Below are 20,459 nucleotides of genomic sequence, written 5' to 3' on the forward strand. Positions count from 1 at the left end.
TACACTGAGCTGTCTACTATAACTCTATCTAGACTAGCTACAATGAGCTGTCTACTGTAGCTGTCTACCTAGACTAGCTACACTGAGCTGTCTACTGTAGCTCTACCTAGACTAGCTACACTGAGCTGTCTACTGTAGCTCTACCTAGACTAGCTACACTGAGCTGTCTACTGTAGCTCTATCTAGACTAGCTACACTGAGCTGTCTACATACAATACTGTAGTTGTCTGTGACCTAGACTAGCTACACTAAGCTGTCTACATACAGCTGTCTCCCTAGACCAGTAGCTTCTTTTCACAGCCTGCGTCTCCGGCTTCCTTGTGTTTCAGAGAGAGAGCGCTTCCAAATGTTAACGTCCCGTGTCACTGTCCTGACGGGGACCAGGGGGGTTGAGGGGGTCAGTGAAGACGGGGGGAGGGTACGTTGGGGGGTAGGAGGGGGGGCGGTGCACAGGGAGGGGGTGTAACCTGACTCTATAGGACATGATTAGCCCCTTGAGGCGTAAACCATCAGTAAGGCTGTGACCAAACCGTGGGTGGGCAGGAGGAAGGAGAGTGCTGCGTTCGCCAGAGAAAGGCCGGCAAGATGGCGGCCGGCGGGAGGAGGCCAGGGTTGGGTCCGTTTTCGGTCAGGACAGAACGTCATCTTTCACAGAACCCAACTTGGGGAAGCTGTTTACGGTCAGAGAATGGAGGAGGAGGAGAGAAGTGAAACCAGGCCCCCTGCTGTGTCAGGGACAGGAGGAGGGTTGGACCATATGGTCCTAGAGACGACGATATGGAGAAACGGGTTCACCCGGTAGTGCAGTCGAGGGTGTACGGAGGTATACAGACGTCACCCACCTCTTTATTCACAGACAGTATACCCACTTCTTATGCACTACGAGAAACAATATTTGCTGTTTTAGGTTACCCACTTCCTCAGTCACCACTACCCCACTGGACACACCTGTCCAAGAGGAGAGCAGAGGAGAGGGAGGGAGGAGAAGAGCGAAGGAGGAGAAGGGAGGAGAAGAGTGCAGAGGAGACGGGAAGAAGCAGGCTCTCTTTGAGGGATCTGATTAGGTTATTTAATAGAATCAGGATCAGCATGATATCGGTGAGAAGATCTCCTCTCCTCTCTCATGCTGATCCTGATTATATTAATTAACCTAATTAGGGGAGGGGTTAACTGTCACTGTAGGAGGAGAGAGGGAGGAGGTGGAGGAGAGGAGGGAGGGAGGAGGGGGAGGAGAGGAGAGAGACAGGGGGAGGAGAGAGACGGGAGGAGAGAGGAGAGCAGAGGAGGAGAGGAGAGAGGGAGGCAGGGGAGGTGTGGAGAGAGAGAAGGGATGTTTTTTTGATTATTATTGATGTTGTTTGTTTCTCATTGGGTTGTTGGAGGAACCGGATGGATGCAGGTTCAGGCTGCTCTGGTGGTGTGTCTTTCTGTCGTATGTTATTCAGTACAATCTGCACTACTGTAGTAAGGCATAGTCACAGTCAATGTGTTCCCAGCGAGCCGCTGAAGTGATGAAACTTCCGAAAGGCCAACTGGAAACGCTACCGCCTCCTTACCCATAGATCCACAAGGTTCCTTCCACCACCTAATACCAACAATGTGGACGCAAGAGCTACAAACCGTGTTGGGATGCGTAGTGCGAGAGTCTCTACTGTGCCTTCCTCCGGGCCCCCGGAGCAGAGTCAGACAGGCTTGCCTCAGCCCTGCTGTCTAGACTCAGTCTAAGGAAACTAGAGCGCTGGGAGGAGGCCATTAACTCCATCGACACCGCAAGGCATGGAGCATCCTTAACAACCTCGCTGGTAGGTCTAGACACTCCCCCCGTCACTGCCCCGTCTCTGCAAACAAAATCGCATCACAATTTATGAAAAGTGGGACATACGAGGGCAAAGACCGCGAATCGTCACGTCTCGTGGCAAAAGAAGTGTCTCACCTCTGGAAGGCCACAACTCCTAGCGACAACATCTAACATCTCTGGTGAATTCAGACTGGAGGAGTTCACTGCTGCCCTCCAGCATGTAAAGCCAAAGAAAGATCCAGGGCCTGATTCTATCTGTCCAGAGCTTACACTCCATGCTGCGCCTGCCTTGAAGTCTTGGTTGAGAGCGTTCCTTTCTTCATGCTTGCGCCAACTCAAGATCCCCAAAATCTGGAGAAGAGCCCTAGCTGTCATGATCCCTAAGCCGAACAAGCACGAAGGGGATCCCAAGAGTTACAGCCCTATCTCTCTGTTATGTATCCCCTTCAAGATCCTTGAGCGTCTCAACTACGCCCTTGTCGAACCAATCATCGACCTGCTGCTCCCACAGAAGCAGGCCAGGTTCTGATGTGGGAGATCGACCATAGATCAAGTCACTTTGATGACTCAAGACATTGAGGACAGCTTTTCGACAAAAAAGAAGGCCGAAGCCGTCTTTATGAACCTGACAGCTGCCTACAACACCGTATAGCACCGCGGCCTCATCTGCAAGCTGCTCCGCCTGCTGCCGGACAGGCACATGGCCAGTATTCACCTTCAGCTTCACCCTCACCACTGGTAGCGGACAGCGAAGCAGGTTGCGACGCCTTAAGAGCGGCGTCCCCCAGGGATCTGTCCTGGCCCCCCTCCTTTATAACATCTACTCCTACGACCTGCCGACCACAGTCTCCAGGAAGTATGCCTACGCAGACGACCTTGCGCTGGAGACTGGCAGGCTGTGGAGGAGACCTTGAGCCAGGACATGCAGACACTAGTGGCATACCTCTGGAAATGGAAATAGAAGCTCAGCGAAGCAAATACGGTGTCGGCTGCCTTCCACCTTAACAACAAGGAAGCCAAACGCGATCTCCGAGTGCACATCGATGGAACACTCCTGCCATGCATGCGCCGAACCAACCTACCTCGGTTTACTTTGGCCAGGTCGCTCACGTTCCGCCAACACCTTGAATCACTGCAAGAAGTTAACAGCTCATGTGACAGTGATGAGGCGACTGGTCCGATCAGGCTGGGGCGCCAGCGCAAAGACACTGCATACGGCAGCCCTAGCCCTGGTCTACTCCACCAGTGAATATTGTACAGTGTGTTGTCACAGCGCTCACACTCGCCTCATCGAGCCGCCTATCAACGAATCCTTGCGCATCGTGACAGGATGTCTTCGTCCCACTCATGTGGACAACCTTCCCATCCTTGCAGGCATCCAGCCCGCTGGCCTCTGCCTCACGGGAACCACAGCAAACCGCAGACCACGTCATCCAGGGCTGTCCGATATATCGGGCACACCAACAGAATGCATGGCCTGACGGTTGTGGATGACTAAATGGTGACATGGCTCCTGGAGGTTTGCCCGGATATATAGCTCGGGTGGTAAAAGGATATCCCCTCGGCCCCGAGCATGGGGGGGAGAGGAGAAACAAACATCTAATCCATACGAAGAAGAAGAAGTACATTTGGTAGCCACAAGGGTATCCTCAGATGAGACAACACAAACACATTAACATTTAAAATTAGTCATTTTAATGTAATGTAATAAGTACCATTGTCTGGAGTGAACTGATGGTACATAACACTTGACACCAGCAGTTACTGTACAGTACATAAGCATATACATGATATGGTGGGGGTTGACCCAGTGGATATGAACCCGGGTTAAGGGATGGGATACAGTATGGTGGGGGTTGACCCAGTGGATATGAACCCGGGTTAAGGTATGGGATACAGTATGGTGGGGGTTGACCCAGTGGATATGAACCCGGGTTAAGGTATGGGATACAGTATGGTGGGGGTTGCACAAACGCTACTACAAGAGCTGCAGTATTGACCTGTGTTCTGCTCAAGCTGGTCTGATGACAGTGGTCAATACTGATGATGTGATCTAGCAGCTTCATCACTGGCTCTGCCCCAGCCCGTCAATACCTCAGCTGTTTACACAGAACTGACTGACCGCTCCGCCCAAGAGGAGGGGGTATGAACAGAGAGATGGAGGGAGGGAGAGAGAGAGGAGGAGTGAGAGTGACTGTGAGCTGGAGAGGCAGAGAGTGCGAGTTGCTCTCGCACTGTAGCTTTTCCCTGCTGACAGCTTTTATCGATCAGAAGCGGTCAGCAAAGTGCACCGTCATCCGATGGAGTTCATCCATCTAGGATCAATAGACTACTGTATGTTTACAGTTTTACTCATCCTTCATTGGGATCAGTACGTTCTGCATGTGTGAATGAGGGGATGTTACAATATAGGAGTGACTGTCCCAAGAGAAGGTTCATTCCATCGTTGTCAACGAGCAACTGTAAACCACCCCTCTGTATCTACCTTTCCTCATAATAGTCTCCCTTCCTCCAATCTCTCCTTCTCTCCTCTTCTCCCCCTCTCCATCTCTGCTCCTCTCCTCCTCTAATAATCCCTAATGTATTATGAGTTTTATTTTTTTAAATCTGTACTTTACTGATACTTTACCGTTTTTACAACATCAGGGACCATGCTGGAAATAAATCTATACCCTTTTTACATGTTATCTCTTGGATTTGAATGTTTGCAAGTATCCAAAATCAATCAACCAACCAACCAATCAACCAATCAATCAATCAATCAATCAATCAATCAATCAATCATTTCTTCTCTCCTCCTCACCTCTCCTCCTCCTCTCCTCCTGTGGTGAGTGATATGAGTGTGAAGACAGAAGTGGTTAACCTGATTGAGTCACATCAGAGACACCAGTGACAGTGTTTATGTTATTCACCAGAGTGTTATGTTGACTACTAATAAAAAACCCTGTTCTCGGAATAATCATGGTGAAAAGGAAGAGGAGGTTTAGGAGGGGGAGGAGGAGAGAAGGAGGGGGAGGAGGAGAGGAGGTGGAGGAGGCGCCATATCTCCAGTTATATCTCCTAATAGTCATGCATCTCACACTCTCAGATGTGATGTGTATCATGCTGTTTTATTATGTGATATCAGAGCTCCGGTGTGTGTGTGTGTGTGTGTGTGTGTGTGTGTGTGTGTGTGTGTGTGTGTGTGTGTGTGTGTGAGAGACATTCCTCCCAGGAGTTTGAACTCCCGACCTGACCTCTCTGATACTGATAGCCTGCGGCAGGACGGAACAGGACACCGGTCTTCTGTCCCGTCCAGTCTTACGTAACGACCGCGGCCGCAATCCCCGTCCCCGGGGTATCCCGCGTCCAACCTCTCCAGGGTTATTTGACAGGGCTGTCACCCGGGGCAGTAAAAGCCAGGTCCAGTCGGCCAAGCCGGGAGACGGGAATCCCAGGGATTTGTGGTCTTCCAGAAATGAGACCCTCCGACGACCCTCCTCCTTCCCCCGGCAGCCAAACAAGATGGCGGCTGGCTGACTGGCGAGCAGTCGTTCTTGTGCTGCGTTCCTTTAGTATCGGATTTAGGATTGCTCCGGATTTGAAAAAAACACTTTCGCCCCATCTTTGTAGTTCTACTTTAGACAAGTTAGCATTGTTAGCAGAACCAGTTGATAACAATGAACTATGCTGTTTTGCGCATACAAACATACAAACTTCGTAGCAACATTGTCCACTGATAGACTTTAGACAGTACTTTGTGTACGACTGATTTAATGAGACACAAATAGTACAGAAGCGCTAATAAACAGTCTTATTACCGCTTTCACTTATTGATGCACAGAGTAGACATCTTGATTGACGTCAGCAGCTGACGTTGATGAAGTCGAGATCGATTTTCTATCCCAAGTAAAATGGCGAAAATCCCGAGTTCGGGTGACATATTTGATGACGACTTTGACGTCGAACCCGAGAATCCCAACGTTTCCTGTCACAGACAGGAAGGTCTGCCCTCTGCCCCGGCCGGACCCTAGGCCCCCCCAGCCCCAGGACCTTCCCTCCATCACCCCCTGCTCATCACCCCCTGGTGCAGCTGGGGCGGTCGTCTGGAGACTGGGGAGGTGGGGGGCGGGGTGTGTCTGGTCTTTGTGTCCAGCCCCGTCTCTCTGACAGAAGGGCAGGCCGGTTGTCCCTCTCCAGACTGTCGCTACGGTTACTGTTCCCTGGCGACCGGAGATCCTGATCTCTGCTGACAACTAACCACACATGATCTCTGGAGCTGCAGATAGCGATCTCCACACACCCACCACAGCTGTTTCCTCCTCCCCATGGTGGCCGCCATGTTAGAATTACTAGCCACCTCCACCCCCTCCCCAAACTGACAAGCCCCAGTCATTCTAATAATTTCAGAGTCTTTTTCGTGTGCCCTCCCTTCCGCAGATCACTTTGACTGGCCCCATCTGGCCGCCGCACAAAATATTTTATGGGGGCACCGCATCACATGGCACCCATGTGCGTATTGTACATTAGACAGCATGAGGGAGGGAGTTGGAGAGAGGGATGGAGAGAGGGATGGAGAGAGGGATGTACATTAGACAGCGTGTTCCTGGCCCGGATCACTGTGGCATTCTGGGTTATATATAGACGCCAGGGGCCTGTGCATGTTTCCCTGGTGACCTTGCGGCGTTGTCAGCTGGGCCGGAGGCATGTGGAGTGTGTGTGTGTGTGTGTGTGCATGTAGATGTGTTTGTGTGTGTATGTGTGCGTGTGTGCATGTAGATGTGTATGTGTGTGCGTGTGTGCATGTAGATGTGTATGTATGTGTGTGTGTTTGTGTGCGTGTGTGTGTGTGTGCGTGTGTTATCTGTGTGTGTGTGCGCATGGACGTGCACTGGATGTTAGAGTGGCAGGGGCACTTAAGTTGTGAGGCGCGCGCAGCACATTTTTACCTTAATTAGCAAAATATGTAAAGTAAATGAATAAACAAAGAAGGCAACCACTAGCCATAAATAGCTAGCAAACTACATAGCTGCATATCCTATGTTGCGGTGAGTCATACTAGCCTACATTACAGTCATTTAGCAGACACTTTTATCCAAAGTAGGTCAGTACTACAAAACTACTACTATTACAACTACTACTACACACACCCTAAAGAAAGGCAGCAATCGCATCATCACTGCTTGGTGTCACACACACATACACACACACACACACACACACACACACACACATTATAGAAAACTAGCTGATGGTAACAAGCACTTAGATAGGCTGTTCATTTGTGATAACTGTACCTGCTATGATTTCCTGTCACAGTAGTCACAGTAGATGGTGGGGGGCCTGTAGGTTGTCACGGTGATGTTGTGAAGATGTGCATTACCCCACAGCAATCCAGTAGAGTGAATGGTTCAGTTAGAAGCCTACAGTTAAAATTGTCTGTTACTGTTTAAGTCCATTAGCCTGTATGCCCACTCATTATAGAACATTAGCTGATGGTAACAAGTAGGCCTACTTAGATAGGCTGTTGATTTGTGATAACTGTACCTGCTATGCTTGTCATCACAGTAGAGGGTGGGGGTGTAGGTTGCCACTGTTATGAAGAGAGAGAGAGAGAGAGAGAGAGAGAGAGAGAGAGAGAGAGAGAGAGAGAGATGATGTTGTTACCTAGCTAATATCCGGCTACATTAGCTAACTAGTTACCGACACAATAAGACAACATTAAAACCCATGGGGGGAAGAGAAAGAGAGAGACTGATTCTCGAGTTAGGGCTAGTACTAGCAAAAGGTAAAGCACATCAATATATAACTATAAAATGAAAATGAACATGTTTATTAATGTAAGCCAATGGCCACATACAGTACCTGTAATATGCCTGTGTCTGCCTCAAAAATGCATTTTACTCGTCTGTCTGACGCCATCATAACTATCAAGTGCCTATCGCGTGCAGGGTGCATTTGTTTCGCGTGCAGATGCCTTTGTTTGGCAATGCGGTAGCTAGGAAAACAAGAGAGAGGTTCGGTAGGGTAGCAAGAGAGTAACAAATTATTTTCCATCCTGATATTTTGATTCAATCAAAATCTGTTAGGCAGGGCAGGCTCTGTGCAACAGGAATGTATTTGTTCAAAAAAAAGGTTTAGCCTGCAGAAAAAAGGCACTTCTCTACGAGAGGCGAAAAGGGCAGGGTCCCTCGCCCCCCTTGAGGTCTGTGAGTGCACGTGCCTGTGTGTGTGTGTGTGCGTGTGTGTGTGTGTGTGTGTGTGCATGCGTGTGTGTGTGTGTTCAAAGTGTAGGGTCAAGAGCATTGATAAGACATGCATGTCACACAGAAAAGACCATGCTCAGAAAAACATGTATGGTCCACTCTAGCCATCCCTCTCTATCTCTCTCGCTCGCTCTCTCTCTCCCTCTCTCTCTCTCTCTCTCTGTGTGTGTGTGTGTGTGTGCGTGCGTGTATGTGTGTGTGGAGGACCCAGATCTCTGTGTTAACGTGAAGCCTGCTCCTGTCAGGTACAATGAACAGGGATTAAGCTGACAGAGCGCTTTATAGAGCTGGCCTCCACACACACACACACGCACGCACGCACGCACACACACACACACCCTCAGGTCAGGAATGACAGATTTACAGGCTTACAGGTGCGTTAGAAGACCAGAAATAGATAGATTGAGAGAGAGAGATAGGGAGAGAGAGAGAGAGAGAGGGAGAGAGAAAGAGAGAGAGTTCTATCTGAGAACCAGTGAAGTAGAGAAAGAACATCCCTGGCCAGATTGTCAGAGAACAGTTGTCTCTCAGCCAGTGAGGACACAGCCCTTCCCAGCTAATGAAACAAATGGTTCAGTACAGATATCCCATAATACCCTGGGCAACGTACTTTCCAGCTGGCTCCTACACACCCAACTAAAGATACCCTGCCCCTCTCCTCTCTTTGTCCTCTTTCTCTTTTCCTCCTATCCACTTTCTTTTCTCTCTCTCTCTCTCTCTCTCTCTAGCCCCAAATCCTCCTCTAGCAGAAATACCCTAACCAAGCTGGCACAGCCACAATAGCAGAGATTCTTCTGCTTGCTGCTCGCTCTGTAACGACCAGCCTCACGTCCAGTACAGGTCGTCCACTGAGGAGGAGGATGAAGAGGAGGAGGAGGAAGAGGGGTGAGAGAGTGGTGTATATGAAGCCATAAGCCATGGAATGGATAGAGAGGAAGAGTCGTTTGACGCTGAAAATTATGGTAGAGGCTGGGAGTGAAGTCGGCCAGCACAGCTAACCAGCAAACAGCCTCTCAGCCAAGCCAGCTATCTATACCAGCCAACCAGCCAGCTAACCATCCAGCCTGACAACCAGCACTCGGGACCATTGGCTAGCCACCTAGTCTAAACTAACAATCAGAGGACAAACCAACCAGCCAGCTGCTAGCCGGTCGAAAGTAACAGCCAGACAGACACCTAGGGGACCAGTCACCTAGCCAGCCAGCCAGACAGACAGTTAGGGAACCAGTCACCTAGCCAGCCAGCCAGCCAGCCAGTTAGGGGCCCAGTCACCTAGCCAGCCAGCCAGACAGACAGTTAGGGGCCCAGTCACCTAGCCAGCCAGCCAGCCAGCCAGTTAGGGGCCCAGTCACCTAGCCAGCCAGCCAGCCAGTTAGGGGCCCAGTCACCTAGCCAGCCAGCCAGCCAGTTAGGGGCCCAGTCACCTAGCCAGCCAGCCAGCCAGTTAGGGGCCCAGTCACCTAGCCAGCCAGCCAGCCAGTTAGGGGCCCAGTCACCTAGCCAGCCAGCCAGACAGTTAGGGGCCCAGTCACCTAGCCAGCCAGCCAGACAGACAGTTAGGGGCCCAGTCACCTAGCCAGCCAGCCAGACAGTTAGGGGCCCAGTCACCTAGCCAGCCAGCCAGCCAGACAGTTAGGGGCCCAGTCACCTAGCCAGCCAGCCAGACAGTTAGGGAACCAGTCACCTAGCCAGCCAGCCAGCCAGCCAGTTAGGGAACCAGTCACCTAGCCAGCCAGCCAGCCAGCCAGCCAGTTAGAGAACCAGTCACCTAGCCAGCCAGCCAGACAGTTAGGGCAACCGACAGGGGACCCGTTAGCCAGGGGTAACCAGCGGAGGAGCAGACAACCTGCCAGCCAAGGGGAAGCAACACGGGACCAGCCAGCCAGCCAGACAGTTAGCGTGACTGACAGGGCAACGGCCAGACTGCCAAGGGTAAGACAGCAGCCAGCGCTCCAAACATGGCTGGTGTCAGGCTCTGGCCCCGGGGGACCGGTGGGCAGTGCCCCGCTGCGGTTCAACGAGGTCGTCCCTCTGGGTGGGGAGGGCCGGGGGGGGGGGCGGGGGGTGCAGCTGGTCAGGCAGCCGTCACCCGATATCCTCCACCACGCAAGGGATTATGTGGCCAATTTGAAATCCCAACAAAGCAAATCCAGGCTCTGCCAGGACTCACCGGCCAACGCCAGCGCCGTGCCAGACACTCGTCCGCTCCACCCCGCCGTTCCTCCACCCCTCCGTCTCACTCCATCTCAACCCGCTCCGTCCCCTCGCCCCCCTACGAGCCCCTCTGCCCCTTCCCCCGAATGTGTCTTAGTAATCAGACCTGTCTCCACACTTGGTTTACAGTACGCTGCTGGAGAAAGGTCTGGCTGCACTCATTCCCATTCAGGGATGGGGGGGTGGGTGGGTTCAAGATTTCTTTAAACCGATCACAGTTGTCTTCGGCGGAGCGGTCGCTATAGGTCGTTGTTTCACGTAGTCTGGATTGAATAAGCCACTGACAAGGCTTTTCCCTAAAACCTACATCCGTTGAGTCGGACTAGGCCATTTGTAACCATGTCAGCAATCATCACCCCTGCATCAACCCCGCCCACCCCTTCATCTAGCCATGCCCTCCCTCCCCCACTACCACGCCCTCCCTCACACACACCCCCAGACCCACACCTTCCACACCAACGGCAGCTTGGCTCCGCTGGGTCCACTAGCATCGGCGTCAACCATCAGACGCTAAGGAAATGAATCCACTGTAGTTAATGACAGCGGCTCCATTGCTCTACCGTTGCACCGTGTTCGACGCCAGCGTCCGAATCGCTGAGGTTCATTTCTTGATTTTTGACGGTAGAATGTCGACGCTGGCGGTTGACGCTGGTGGTTGATGCTGGCGGTTGACGCTGGATGGCCGCAGTGGAGCCAAGGGGTAAGCTAGGCTCACACTACAGGATTTTTGGGCTGATTTATCGCTGATTCACCCCTCCCGACAATAGGAGGAGAAATCTGTTCTGGAATGTTGGTCGGTATCGATGTTTGGCCCAGATTATCTTGTAATGTGAGGGGTTTACAGATCCAATCTTATACCTTCCAATCGGCTCGCAGACCGATAATATCAAACATTTGATATTTAGATTATTACATATGGTTCGTTGCTCCCTCTGGCACGATAACATCCTGTAGTGAGTGATGAGCCGCCATTTTCAAATCTTGTCCTGTGTGCCTGTTTGAGATTCCAGAGAAGAACATCTGTTAAGGTTCTCCTTACAGTACGTGCGGGATGCAAGCCAATTTCGAAATCGGATTTTAAATATCCTGTAGTGTGAGAGAGGTGCGGTACCCAACACCAGTCAGAACCCCAGGGGGCCGCATTCTAGAACACGAGTGCAAAACAAGACCAGGCGGATCATCCTTCATCTCCCCCCCTTCCTCCTCTCACAAGCCTGGCTGGTTTCTCAGCACGAAGTCCCCCCCCCTCCAAACACCCCCACCCCGGCCAGAGAAACGACCCAGCTGAGATGTCCTCGGCTCAGGGAACTATTGATCACCAGGTAATGTAATACTGGTATTTGGTCAACTGGGAATCTAATCTAATACTGATATTGGGTGAACTGCTTTTTTGCCTCCCTCTGGAAAATGTAGAGGCAAGACCTCTTTGTAAAGCGCATTGTGTTGCCTCTGTGTATGAAATGTACTATACAAATAAAGTTTCAACTCAACTCAACTTTTATTTATAAAGCACATTTTAAGGGACAGCCAGCAGCAGCTGATTAGAGGATCTCAGTTCTCTAGCTGAGGCATGAAAATGCAGGAGTTCGGCAAGATACTGAGGTGTCAGTCCATTAAGAGCTTTAAAAACAAACATCAAAATCTTGAAATCAATTCTAAAACACACTGGGAGCCAGTGGAGCGAGGTGATGTGGGGTGATGTGGTCGTGTTTTTGCTTGCCAGTAAGGAGACGAGCTGCTGCATTCTGCACAAGCTGCAGGAGACGCATCAGTGACTGGTCAATGCCGACATACAAAGAATTACAATAATCAAGGCGAGTGTTGAAAAAAGCATGTATTACTCTCTCTAAGTCTTTGGGGGAGAGATAGCCCTTTACCTTGGCAAGAAGCCTTAGTTGGAAAAAGCTGGTTCTTATGACAGAGCTAACCTGTTTGTCAAATTTAGAAGAACTGTCAAAGGTCACCCTGAGATTTTTGACTGAGGAACAGATATTTGGGGAGAAGGGGCCCAACAAACCAGTGGTACAATCTGAGGGGTCATGACCAAACATAATGATCTCAGTCTCATTTTCATTAAGTTTTAAAAAGTTTGATTTGTTTTGATTTGACTAGTCCTCTACAGGGGAGAAGGGTGTCCATCCATGTTTTTCCTACAGTGGTGTTTTATCAAACCAGCCAGCAAACAGTGTTTCCATGTTATATGTCACAGGTGTCACTGCATCGCTCGTCAGGTGAGACTATCACGGGTGGGTGGCAGGGTCAGAGGTTAGGGGGGAGACAGGGTGACGGTGGAGGGTTGGGTGAAAGGGTGACAAGGTTTAGAGGGGACGAGGGATGGGGGTTAGGATGAGGGGGCGAGGGATGGGGGTTAGGATGAGGGGGCGAGGGATGAGGGTTAGGATGAGGGGGTGAGGGATGAGGGTTAGGATGAGGGGGTGAGGGATGGGGGTTAGGATGAGGGGGCGAGGGAAGGGGGTTAGGATGAGGGGGTGAGGGATGAGGGTTAGGATGAGGGGGTGAGGGATGGAGGTTAGGATGAGGGAGGAGGGCCGTACTTTCAAATATACTGCAGCCGGCCACCAGGGGGCGATCAAGATATTTTGGCTTGACTTTAGAATAGAATAGAATAGAGTCAAATAGAATAGAAGAGAATAATAGAAAGTTAATTTGCCATATGCAGCAAGTACAGGTACATTGGAATTATTTTCATCGCTTGTACTTACAGTGTCTTATCAGCACTAATCAGTTCTTCATTCCAGTCCTATAGGTGCTCAGCTAGGCAATTTATTATACTACCCATAGTTTACAGTCTGTGGGAGGCTTTGGCGGGCCTGATGATGGTGACCAGCGGGCTGTCAGTTGGTGGTCAGTTAGAGACTGATAATGAGGGCATTTCTCAGCTGCTTGCCTTCCTTGGTTTATCCTCCCCCTACCTCCAGAGCCCTGTTGACACCTAAGCCGACCAAGCTCCACAGGGGGGCACATCTGCCACCACAACACCCCACGCCCCATGTTTACCCCCCCAAGCCCTATGTTTACCCCCTCTCCCAGGGGTGGAGTGGTGACTAAATTAGAAGAATTTCTGCCCCCCTCTCCGTACAGTATCATACAAAATAAAGTGTCTCATTGATCTATCCATTTAGGAGCTTAATTGAAAGAGGTACAAAGGACAATTTATACCCATTTAGTCTACATTGTGGCAGCCTGTCTCTTCTGCCTGAGGACATCAGCTCAAATTCCTTGTGGAGGACATGGTTGGGGTCCACAATGATTTTGAGGCCCTGCCTCCGTGCTGTCTCATCAAATACCTCCTGAAGGGGGTACGGGGGCCTCATGCCTATTATTTTAGCTGCCCTATTTACCAAGCTAAGCAGTTTCGATTTGAGCTTGACAGACTGGTTCCCTTATGTTGTGATGCCATAGCGAATGATTGATTCAATGGCTGCACTATAAAACAACATCATGACATTCTTTTCCACACCGTGAACCCTGAGTCTTCGTAGAAAGTGCATTCATTGACTAACTAAAGAGGTATATGTACTGTAGGAGTATGGGTATACTCTGAGTGAGAAGGTACAGTAGGTATACTGTAGCAGACATTTTATATTTTTACATTAGTGGTGTTTAAAGTGGGTATACTGTGGGTCCATGGATAAAGAAGTGAGTATACTCCGTACATCTCCATATACCCTCCACTAAACCACTGCTGTCTCCTAACCCTTGCCCCCCCCCCCAGCAACAGACCATCTCTGCAGAACATCAGGGGTCCCACCTGTAGCCCTGTGGGTCTTCACCAGGTCACTAGAGACCACTTGGTCTTACGCTAGAGACATCAGGGCTTAGCGAGTGACCTGGGGGGTTCATCCCCCAGCTGCAGCCCCGGCCAGTCCTGTCATGATATCCTACCACACCCGACCCGTTGACCCAGTTCTGATGGGTCGGATTAGACCTGGCAAGAGTTTTTCCAGTGACCGACTTGGCCCGCCGGGAGATTGTCACCTGCTCGGGTGACAGTGCCTCTCCCTCTGCCTCCCCCCTAGCCCCCTGCCTCCCCGCCCCGCCCTCTGCCTCCACCCCAGCCTCTTCCTCCCCACAGCATCTGCTTCCTCCATCTGTCCAGTTATTTATTTGCGGCCCCGGATCGTCTCTTTATGTGCTGACAGGTGGTGGAGGTGGAAGTAGGCCGGTCCTTCAGCGCTATATGATCGCCAAAAGCCTGGTTCCAATCCGCCTCAGATACCTCGGGTCACCCATGAGGTCTAGCACCCTGAGATGGGGGACTGCGTTCCAGGGGACCGGTGACATTATCTCCCTAAAGCAGATAAACATAATTATTGATCATTTTGTTATCACCATCTTCCTGGTTCAGGTGGAGAGCCTGGAGAAGATCTTTGGTCTAGCAGTATATGTTTAGGCTCCCACCTCATCCACCTGCTACACACAGTCTAGGCTACATGCTACTTTGAAGCATTCATTTAACTTGATTTATTCCATTCAGTCCATGGTCCAGTGCATTGCTACACTATTCATCCATCTGAATTAATATTTCTCTATTTGCCTGCATGGCTGCGATGCATGGCAACCATTACATGTCCAGGTGTCATCTATTGTTAGTGGCTCAGGGAAACATTTAACCCCCTTTTAAAATTTCTCCCACGGCTGTCAGAGAGAAGGTTCCATGACAGTCCTTCTCTAAATATACTGGCGCTCTCCTTCTCAGGAATAGAAATTAGTTTCCACTGACGGGGTCCCTGGGTCCAGCATTGCCTCGGTGGAAGACATGCTGGCAGATGTTAGCATGGGGCTAGAGGATAGTATGGATAGGAAGGGGATAGCATAGGGCTAGAATGGCTGTTATAGTGACCTTGACTACCTTGAATAGTGCTTTTAAAATCAAATGTATTATTATTAAGATCATTATTATATAATTATTATGGAGCTAGCACCAGGCTATAGTAGCATGGTTAGCACGGGGCTAGTATGGTTAGCAAGGGGCTACTGTAGCATGGTTAGCATGGGGTTAGTATAGTTAGCGAGGGGCTAATATGGTTAGCATGGGGCTAGCATGGTTAGCTAGGGAATAGCATGGAGCTAGCATGGGGTCTTCTTGGACTAATGGCACTTGTTCCTGTTGGGCAGTAGAGCGGGTAAAGTCCCCACTTATTAGGCTACATTATAGCCTCTTACAGCAGATCAGGACACTCTGAAGGACCACCAGAAGCACCTGAGATAGGCTACTTCAGACCTGCTGGCCCAAAGTAAGAGATGACAGATGTGCAAAAACCGTTGGCTGGAGAAAAAGAGAGAAAGAGAGATTAGTAATCAATACACCTTTGATAGCCTGTCACGTGATAGGCCGGCTACAACGGTCCTGCCATTTGATAGGCTGGTTAACTCTTTACAGTTTAACTGCTTCTCAGCTCCCGTGACCTCGTGCACCATAGGATGTTTCTCTTCACAGACACACACACACAGACACACGCACACACACTCAGGGCCGTCTGCTGGCTGGGCACAAAGCTATCTTCATGCTGCCACCACAATGGAGGCGCAGAGTCGTGTGCGTCATATATGTGTGTGTGTGTGTGTGTGAGAGTGAGAGTGAGTGAGAGAGAGAGAGAGAGACCATTGACAAATTTACAGGAACAGGTTCTCCTCCCATGACTCTCTGAACTTAACACAACAACATTTGCAGACATACACACACACACACAGCTTGAAAGACACAAAGTGGTCCTCTCAGGCATGGAAGATAGCTAATGTGATGTAGATCTATTACCAGATGCATTAGTCCTGCATGGAAGCAGAGTGATGTGCCTTCCTTCCAGCCAGACTAGCTGGACTCTTCCTCATTCTGTCTTTACCCCCCTCTCTCTTCCTCCCTGTCTCTCTCTCTCTCTGTCTCTCTTCCCCTCCCTCTCTCTTCCTCTCGCTGTCTCTGTTCCTCTCTCTCTCTGTATCTCTCTTCCTCTCTCTCTCCCCCCCTACCTCTTTCTCTCTGCCCCCCTTTCTCTCTCTCTCTCTTCCTCCCTCTCTCTCTCCCTCCCCGAGAGTCTGGGAGACAAAAGAGATGGATTAATGGTCTTCCCACCCCAATGAATTTTGGACCACACTCTATGGAGTGTTGTTTGACTGAAGTATGTGTGTGTGTGTGTGTGTGTGTGTGTGTGTGTGTGTGTGTGTGTGTGTGTGTGTGTGTTTGCGAGATGTGAAGTCTACATTTAGGCGAGCTGGAAGCTAGACTCAGAGACAAACAGGGCCCAGCGAGGGTCAACTGGTTTACTACTGGTTCATTACTGGTTAAACTACTGGTTTATTACTGGTTTACTACTGGTTCATTACTGGTTCATTACTGGTTCATTACTGGTTCATTACTAGTTTATTACTGGTTTACTACTGGTTAATTACTGGTTTACAGGAACAGGTTCTCCTCCCATGGCTCTCTGAACTTAACACAACAACATTTGCAGACATACACAGACACACACACACACAGCTTGAAAGACACAAAGTGGTCCTCTCAGGCATGGAAGATAGCTAATGTGATGTAGATCTATTACCAGATGCATTAGTCCTGCATGGAAGCAGAGTGATGTGCCTTCCTTCCAGCCAGACTAGCTGGACTCTTCCTCATTCTCTGTCTTTACCCCCCCTCTCTCTTCCTCCCTCTCTCTTCCTCCCTCCCTCTCTCTGTCTGTCTTCCTCTCTCTCTCTGTCTCTCTCTTCCTCCCTTTCTCTCTCTTTCTTCCTCTCTGTCTCTCTTCCTCTCTCTCTGTCTCTGTTCCTCTCTCTCTGTATCTCTCTTCCTCTCTCTCTCCCCCCCCTACCTCTCTCTCTCTCTTCCTCTCTCTCTGCCCCCCTTTCTCTCTCTCTCTCTCTCTCTTCCTCCCTCTCTCTCTCCCTCTCTGAGAGTCTGGGAGACAAAAGAGATGGATTAATGGTCTTCCCACCCCAATGGATTTTGGACCATACTATGGAGTTGTTGTTGTTTGACTGGTGTGTGTGTGTGTGTGTGTGTGTGTGTGTGTGTGTGTGTGTGTGTGTGTTTGCGAGATGTGAAGTCTACATTTAGGCGAGCTGGAAGCTAGACTCAGACAAACAGGGCCCAGCGAGGGTCAACTGGTTTACTACTGGTTCATTACTGGTTAAACTACTGGTTCATTACTGCTTTATTACTGTTTTATTACTGGTTCATTACTGGTTTATTAATGGTTTACTACTGGTTTACTACTGGTTCATTACTGGTTTATTACTGGTTCATTACTGGTTTATTACTGGTCTGACTGGCTGTAGAACTCTCAGAGGAGGGATATCTCTGTCTCATCCCTTTCTCCTCTCCTCCGTCTCCTCTTCTCCCCCTCTCCTCCCTGTCTCCTCTTCTCCCCCTCTCCTCTCCGCTCCCTTTCCTCCCTGTCTCCTCTCCTCCCCCCCCCCCCCCCCCCCCCCCCCCCCCCCCCGGAGGAACCTGGTTCTCCACTTGTGTTTTCCTCATGATGGGGAAACATGCATCTATGCGATGAACATATTCAGACGGAGGAGAGAGAGGCAGGGGAAGAGGAGGAGAGTGGAGAGAGGCAGGGGAAGAGGAGGAGAGAGAGAGGCAGGGGAAGAGGAGGAGAGAGAGAGGCAGGGGAAGAGGAGGAGAGAGAGAGGCAGGGGAAGAGGAGGAGAGAAAGAGGCAGGGGAAGAGGAGGAGAGAGAGAGGCAGGGGAAGAGGAGGAGAGTGGAGAGAGGCAGGGGAAGAGGAGGAGAGAGAGAGGCAGGGGAAGAGGAGGAGAGAGAGAGGCAGGGGAAGAGGAGGAGAGTGGAGAGAGGCAGGGGAAGAGGAGGAGAGTGGAGAGGCAGGGGAAGAGGAGGAGAGAGAGAGGCAGGGGAAGAGGAGGAGAGTGAAAGGCAGGGGAAGAGGAGGAGAGAGAGAGGCAGGGGAAGAGGAGGAGAGTGGAGAGAGGCAGGGGAAGAGGAGAGTGGAGAGAGGCAGGGGAAGAGGAGGAGAGAGAGAGGCAGGGGAAGAGGAGGAGAGTGGAGAGAAGCAGGGGGAGAGGAGGAGAGTGGAGAGAGGCAGGGGAAGAGGAGGAGAGTGGAGAGAGGCAGGGAAAGAGGAGGAGAGAGAGAGGCAGGGGAAGAGGAGGAGAGAGAGAGGCAGGGGAAGAGGAGGAGAGAGAGAGGCAGGGGAAGAGGAGGAGAGAGAGAGGCAGGGGAAGAGGAGGAGAGTGGAGAGAGGCAGGGGAAGAGGAGGAGAGAGAGAGGCAGGGGAAGAGGAGGAGAGAAAGAGGCAGGGGAAGAGGAGGAGAGTGGAGAGAGGCAGGGGAAGAGGAGGAGAGTGGAGAGAGGCAGGGGAAGAGGAGGAGAGAGAGAGGCAGGGGAAGAGGAGGAGAGAGAGAGGCAGGGGAAGAGGAGGAGAGAGAGAGGCAGGGGAAGAGGAGGAGAGTGGAGAGAGGCAGGGGAAGAGGAGGAGAGAGAGAGGCAGGGGAAGAGGAGGAGAGAGAGAGGCAGGGGAAGAGGAGGAGAGAAAGAGGCAGGGGAAGAGGAGGAGAGTGGAGAGAGGCAGGGGAAGAGGAGGAGAGAGAGAGGCAGGGGAAGAGGAGGAGAGAGAGAGGCAGGGGAAGAGGAGGAGAGTGGAGAGAGGCAGGGGAAGAGGAGGAGAGAGAGAGGCAGGGGAAGGAGATAGATAGCGTTACAGAGTGATAGAGGATCTTCTCTGTGTCCTGTGGTTTATTTTGGTGAGGACATTTTTGCTTCGTCTAGGGCTTAAGTTTCACACCAACACAACTTGACATTACACCCTTGCAGTCTGCGGACCCACAAGTCTTGAAACAGCCTTGAAACAGACAGACAGTCAGGTACACCTGTGGGGTTCTGGTCTCAGCTGATCCACTACAAGTCGAGTTAGGAAAGAAAGAGAGAGGAGGGAAGAAACACTCTCACACACACACACACACTGACACACACACTCACACAAACCCACACTGACACACACACGCACTGACACACACACACACACACACACACACACACTGACACACACACAAACACACACACACACACACACACTGACACACACCATGGGTGTCGGAACCATTATAAGTGAGTGGGACAAGTCCCACTCACTTTTTAGGTCCAATAATATTGGACCCACCCACTTTTACCATTGTTTTCTGCACTTATCTACTCAAATTCAGTACATACATTTTATGTACTGAAATATTGAGTGACTCAGTGTGTGAGGACCATAGATGTATTAATAGAACTGGATGCGGGGACTACGTTGACTTGACACGTTCATATGGATGTTTAATGCGCGTTCACCGCTCTCCCCGCTGTATTTGGTGTCCCTGCATTAGCATTGTTAAGTACCTGCCAGCAAATCATGATTCTGTCAAATATATTGTTTCGAAAAATTATGTTATTTAGTATGTTAAATTTGTGCAAGAAATATAAATAAATATCTATATAAATACAACATTATTTGATATTTCTCCTCTTGTTATAGCCAGATAAAAGTATCGAACCACCTGTAAAAATGCTCTAGAATACAGGAATTGGCATCTCTTCGCTTCACTTTCGGGGGGCGGGCCCCCAGACCCCCCCTTTTGGTGTCCCACCCACTTTCATTTTCCTTCCGACGCCCATGACACACACACACACACACGCCTAGTTACAGGTGTTTCCTGGTTTGCTGCCTTGATAGAAGAATGTGAACCTGTGAATAGCAGTGTTTGATAAGGTAACACAGGTGTGTGTGTGTGTTTATTTGACTGTTTCCTGATCAAACAATAAGGAGAATACGGTGGATCAAAGTGAATCAGGTGGAAGAGAGAGAAGCCCAGTAGTCCTGCGTGATCTCATGAGACTGAGCCGTTGTGGTGTTTGTGCTGCTGCCCCCCAGTGGTCAATGCAGGGAACTGCAGCTGAGGCACAGTAACACGCTCTGTTGTGTGTTTGGAAGTGTGTGAAGGGTCAAGCATACCTATTGGCATATATACACACATCACACTTGCAGCATATGTCTACTTGTGATTCAGGCTTGACCAGGCATGCTTGACTGGATTTGTGTGTGAGAGATCAAGGCTCTTGTGCATGTGTGTGTGTGTGTGTGTGTGTGTGTGTGTGTGTGTGTGTGTGCGCGCATGTGTGTTTGTGTGTGTGCATGTGTGTGTGAGAGCAGTGTATTTGTTGCTATTGTTATCCACATGTATAGTATG

Source organism: Borostomias antarcticus (assembly GCF_949987555.1).
Source record: "Borostomias antarcticus genome assembly, chromosome: 13".
Lineage (NCBI taxonomy): Eukaryota > Metazoa > Chordata > Actinopteri > Stomiiformes > Stomiidae > Borostomias > Borostomias antarcticus.